This window comes from Triticum dicoccoides, chromosome 4B (assembly GCF_002162155.2).
Source record: "Triticum dicoccoides isolate Atlit2015 ecotype Zavitan chromosome 4B, WEW_v2.0, whole genome shotgun sequence".
Classification (NCBI taxonomy): domain Eukaryota; kingdom Viridiplantae; phylum Streptophyta; class Magnoliopsida; order Poales; family Poaceae; genus Triticum; species Triticum dicoccoides.
The window spans coordinates 351106205-351112309 of NC_041387.1; positions in this window are offsets into that span (position 1 = coordinate 351106205).

Sequence of the window (6105 nt, forward strand, 5' to 3'; positions counted from 1 at the left end):
GTTTTCCGGATCCTTCGGGGTGGCGTCAGCAGAGTACGCATGCTGCCGCCTGCCGGCCGCTCCTCCCACCTTCGCCAGCAATTTGCCACCTGGACAAAAAAATCTATTGAATTTTTCTCCTAACTTTTCTTCGCAACGCCATTTCTAGATTCAGTATTTGAGATGTACTCCCTCTGTCCGAAAATACTTGTCATCAAAATGAATAAAATGGAATGTATCTAGATTTATTTTAGTTCTAGATACATCATTTTTTATCCATTTTGATGACAAGTATTTTCATACGGAGGGAGAGTCATCGTTTTGACCCAATCGCCACAAATAATCATCACTATGATTTTGTGAAAAGACGAACACTAGCATAGTCGTATGGCCTCGAGTCGCCATAATTTATGAAGGATGTTTTATACAGAGCCTGCGAGCCGGACGCGGAGTATGTGAGTTCGAGCTCAAATGAGCTCGGATGAACAGTACAATCAAACAATTTGGAAAAATAAATCGAAGGAAAAAAACGATGCTTCAAAAATGTTACTTTCAAAATCATTTTGGAGCACTGGATTTTTTTGCCACGCCTTCCAAAAATATGATCTCATGATGAAAATTGCAAACGCTTAAAACATTTGTTAAGTTTTACCAAAAAAATCATAATTTTTTTAAATTTCTTGATTATTTTTTCTTTCGATTTTACTGTTCATCCGAGTTCATTTGAGCTCGAGCTCGGAAGGGTGCTTTCGTCGGGAACCTCCATATTTGGATGTTGGGGGCATTATGGTGTGAGCTCCATCCACCAACCGCTCGTGCGGGAGGGAAGTTTTCCTCCTTTCTCCCCGCCTTATGCGCAACCCATCTTCTCTCCCCGCCAAGATGCAGACACTCAAATGGCCATAGTATTAGGAAGCATGTCAATTAATGGCTGCCGCCACCTACTAACTGTCCACGGTCTCTCGCCACATTTCCAAGTGCTCGCGGGTAAGGTCACCACCACGGCCAAATAGCTCACAACCTTCACTTCCAACACGACTACCTGTAGCCACTTTCTCCCTCTCCCTCTCCATCGCCATGCCGCTTCCCCTGTAGCCGGACTGGGTGTCGCTCTCGGAGGAGGAAGAGTGGATGGTGGATGAGGAGCAAGCGGAGGAGGTAACCTCCCTTGTCGTGAAGGGAGGAGGAGCTGGATCACCATTATGCACTAGAGGTCGCGCCAGGATCCTGCCCTCGATGGGTGCTCGAATTGGAATCCCAACACACTCCATTATTTGGGGTATCCAATGGGTACGTGTGGATCCCTAGGAGCAGGTGACGCCTCGACCACATAGCTCATATCGGGCAACGCGTGCTCTCATCGCCATTCTGTTAAGGAGCTATGGGGTGAGCGCTACGTCGCTCACACCCCCGACCATCCACCCCCGCGACATCTTCAAGCATATCAACACCGGGAAGGAGGTGCATGATGAAGTCATGTACTTAGGATAGGGTCATGGACCTGTCTAAGGTACCCTCCCCGAGGACATCTTTAGATGAAGCCATCTTCCAGTCGACCTAGAGGGATTCCACTCGACTGACTGGAAGACACTCGACGAACTTGAAGACACTCGACCATGAAGACTCACTCGACCACTAGGAGTTCAAGATCTACTCTGTATCCAAACGGTCTGTAATTAAGTAGACTTTATGGTCATGAAGACACTTTATGTAAGGCGTTACCAGTAACGCCAGGCCTTAATGTACTTTAACCCTCCGCTACGTGGGCTGGTTGGGGTCTTGGCATCCTCTATATAAGCCACCACTGGCAGAAGGGTTCGCACCCCTGTAACTCTCACACATACAATCCAGTCGACCGCCTCCGGGCTCCGAGACGTAGGGTTGTTACTTCTTTCGAGAAGGGCATGAACTCGTACAACTCTTGTGTGCACAACTACTCCATAGCTAGGATCTTGCCTCTCCTTAGTACTCCCCTACATTACTGTCAGACTTAGAACCACGATAGTTGGCGCCCACCTTGGGGCAGGTGTCTTAGCGACTTATTGGAGAAGTTGCAATTTTACCGATTGCCATCATCATGGTTTCAGGTAGAGTTTTGGTTGAGGGCCGCGAGATCCGTCTCGGCGCGCTCACGTTCGTCGCCGACGACTCTGCCTGGCTGCAGGAGGCTCCGCTCGACGTCGACGCACTCCCAGTCCGCGGGGCTACGCACTTTCGAGCGTGCGTCCGCGGCGTCCTTCTGCGGCAACCGTCGACCCAGTATCGGCCGGTTTTCGTGTCATCCTCCCTCCCCGCTTCTCGCCGGCGTAAGCGCTCCGGTCGGTCGAGGCTTCAGCGGTGGGTGAGACACGCGGTGGCTCGCCAGTCAACCACCGCCCAAGTCGCGGCAATCGAGCCCGACGAATCTCTCTACGGCCTGTTCGACTGGCTCCGCAGAGACTACATCCGAGTGCGACAACAGTGATCCAGCGGCGGAGGTCCTGATGGTCAATGGATCGCACGTTCCCCCCGGCTTTCCCGGTGCTGAGGGGGGCAACGGCGGAGACGATCCGTCGCACGCCCATGAGGAATATCTCCCTGAGCCCCTCAATTCGCAGCAGAGGGAAGAGCTTCGCCGCCAGAACATGGATGCGCTTCACACTCCGATTGTTGGAGAAACCCGTAAGGCTCGCGCCTTGGAGGACGCGCGCTTGACCAACCTGGCCGAGCGCACTCGACTGGAGAACCTTCAGCGGGCACTCGATGAGCGCGCGCGACAACGGATTCTAGACTCCAGTCGACGCCAGCTCTTTCCACCTCCGACTCAGGTATATCAAACTCCGATTCAGAATTTAGCAGCCGCAGCCCGTATAGCAGAATCAATTCAGCCTTCCCAGTCAGAGGCTGGCAGAGGCTTGATGCAGATCAGAGATTTGCTCCGGGCAGCGGGAGATCAGAACTCAGCTGTGTTGCAGTCGCGAAACAGGATTCACAGCAGGTCCGTGGCAGCAAATATGGTCCAGTCGGCTCACAGCCCCAGATCGCCCCCGAGGCGTGAAGGGCATGGTGACTGGCATGATCAGCACAGGAACCATGAGCAGTATGATCACCGATTCGATCGTAACGATCGACGTCGAGTGCATACTCCCCCCCCCCCAAGGGGTGGGTCCTATATGCCTCGACAGCAGGATGATAGACGCCAGCACAGTGGCGGGCGAAGGATTCCGGTCGACCCCAGGGAACCAGGCTTTGATGCGAGATCCATCATCGTTCAAGGTCTGGTCGACCGAAACAGAGCCCACAGAGAGGGTAACGACAGAGGTATACCCACTAGCAGCCGAGTGCATGTCTCTGGACCAGAGTGCTTCAGCAGAGCCATCAGAGCCGCGGTGATTCCTTCCAACTTCAGGTTGGCGACTGGAGTCAGCAATTTCAACGGTGAGTCTAAGCCCGATACTTGGCTTGAGGACTACCGAGTGGTTGTTCAGATCGGCGGCGGGAATGACGAGGTGGCCATGAAGCATCTACCTCTTATGTTGGAAGGGTCAGCCAGAGCATGGCTGAATCAGTTGACACCCAGCAGCATTTACACTTGAGAGGACCTCTCCCGAGTGTTTGTCAGAACGTTCGAAGGAACATGCAAGCGACCAACAGGACTGACAGAGCTGCAATCTTGTGTGCAGAAGTCGAATGAGACTTTGAGGGATTACATCCAGAGATGGATCACACTGCATCACACAGTAGAGAATGTATCTAATCACCAGGCGGTCTGCGCCTTCAAGGAGGGCATAAAGTACAGAGAGCTAAGCCTGAAATTCGGTCGAACCAGAGACATGTCTCTGAGTCGAATGATGGAAATAGCCACCAAATATGCCAATGGTGAGGAAGAGGATCGGCTCCGGAGCGGCAAGCATAAGTCAGTCGCCCAGGAAACCGGAGGAGGGAACTCCAGTCGGAAGCAGAAGCAGAAAGCCGAGCCAGCCGCTCCTGGAGAAGCCTTGGCCGTGACTCAAGGAAAGTTCAAAGGAAAGCCCAAAGGGCCTTGGAACCCCAAAAAAGTAAAAGATAAAGAAGAAAACGACGTGATGGATTTACCGTGTCACATCCACACGAAGAAAGATGAAGAGGGTAACTTCATTTACCCGAAGCATACCACTCGACAGTGTCGACTCCTGATACAGCAGTTCCAAGGAAAGCAGCACAAAGATAAGGAAAAAGAGTCAGACAAAGTTGAGGACAAGGAGGACAGTGACGAGGAATATTGTAACACCCTAGTTGTAACATGTCCCATTTTGGCAATGTATCAACTTGACCTTCATCCATTTCTTGTGGGTTTTATCATGTTTGGCCTCATCTTGTTTGGTTATGTGTTTTATTCTTTTCATTGTCATGCTCACCTTACCATATTGCATTTGTGCCTCTTGTCATTTTGCATTCATCCTCATCATGTGCATGTTGTGATCTCATACCTATTATGTTGTGGCATGCTCAATGTATAAATCTTGCATCATCACCATTTCTCCTTCCTTTCCTTCCTTTCTTTCTTTTTGCAAGTGCACCTTTTACCTTCTCCTTAAATGTTCATAGTCTCCCTATAAATCTTGCTCCATGCCCTAAACCTCTCTGCCAAATATCTTCTTATTTGAAGTTGTTTTGGTCAGGTTCAAAAATGACACAAGTTTGAATTATATTCAAACTTGTCTTATTTTTCTACCTCTAAAAATGCCCAATGCAATTTATTCAAATAGTGGATAATTCCAGGAGCTTGAGAATATTTTCTTTATACTCTAATTCCTCTCCTTTTACCCTGTGCTTTTCTGTTTCTATTTCTGTTTGCACAAATAGAAAAGAAGAGTATCAGCCCAGCCAGCGCAGCAGCCCCCCCGGGCCTCCCGCAGCCAAGCCAAGGCCTTTCCTGCCCGCCAGCCCAGCCAGCGCAGCCAGCCAGCTCGCTCGCGCCCTTGCCGTTTCTCACCCAGCCGCGACGCTACCCAGTAGCCCGTACGCCCAAGTGTCAACCGCGACCCCACTAGCCAGCCTCTGGCTACAGCGCACCCGCCCCTCACCTTTTCGTCAAGCTCGTGCCGGGCTCGCACATGGCCACGGCCGTGCCGACGCCGTGCTCCACCCGTCGCCCTGGCCCCCCTTTTAACCCCTCTCCTTGTCCACACGCCCCCTAGGGTTTCCCTCTTCCTCTCATCGCCGCCGCCAGGTGAGTAGAACCACTAGATCCACCGCAACCGCTCCGTCCCGAGCGCCCCTGAGAGCGCACCTCGTCACCAGCGTGCTCTCCGGTCACCCCCACCCCCGTAGATCGTGTCCTTCTTCTTCCTTGTCGTTGTCTTCTTCCACGACGTCGACTACGGTGCCCCGGACGACGAGTTCCTCGACGTCCTCTGCTTCCACCTTCCTCTCGGTCAGGACCGCGCTAAGGTTCAGAGATCCACTTCTTCGCCGTTGGCTCGTCTCTGTCGATCCCGTCGCGTCTTTAGGTGAGCTGGGTAACGCACCTTCCTCTCCCATCCACATCTTTCGCGTTTAGGCACCCCCTAGGGTTCGTTCGATTCGTGCCTTTGCCGTGCTCCCGGTGACCCAGAGAAGTTGTAGCTATCTGTTGCACGTGTAGGTGCAGGAACGTCTCCGCGCCCCGGTTCGCGCCTAGCGCGCCCCTCCGCTGGCCTCACCCTGCACGTGTGTACGCTCACTCCCGCGCGCACCCGGCATTTCCTTGTGTCGCCGTAGCTGCTGCTGCCGCTCGCCGCAGACGCCATGGCCCCGAGCCGAGCAACTGCCCGAGCTCGAGCGCCCCGGCATCCCCTCGTAGCTGCATGCATCCTTACCCCTTTCCACACGCCCGCCGGAGTCCCTGTGCCCCGCTGGTTGCCGCCGTTGCCCTCGCCGGTGCCGTCGTCTTCTCTGTTTGTAACAGAGGAGCTCGATCTGGTGTCTCTCTAGAAGGGGTCGAACCCCTTTCCTTATCAGTAGCACCTACCTAGCCCAGTGGTTGACTATGCAGAATCACACCGGGGAGACCCGGGTTCGATCCCCCGTGGGTGCATAAATCCTTCCCCCCTTTTTCCGTTTCTTTGCACCGTGTGTATGACAGGGTGGCCCCACCTGTCATCCTCCCTTAGCCCCTGTTTTCCT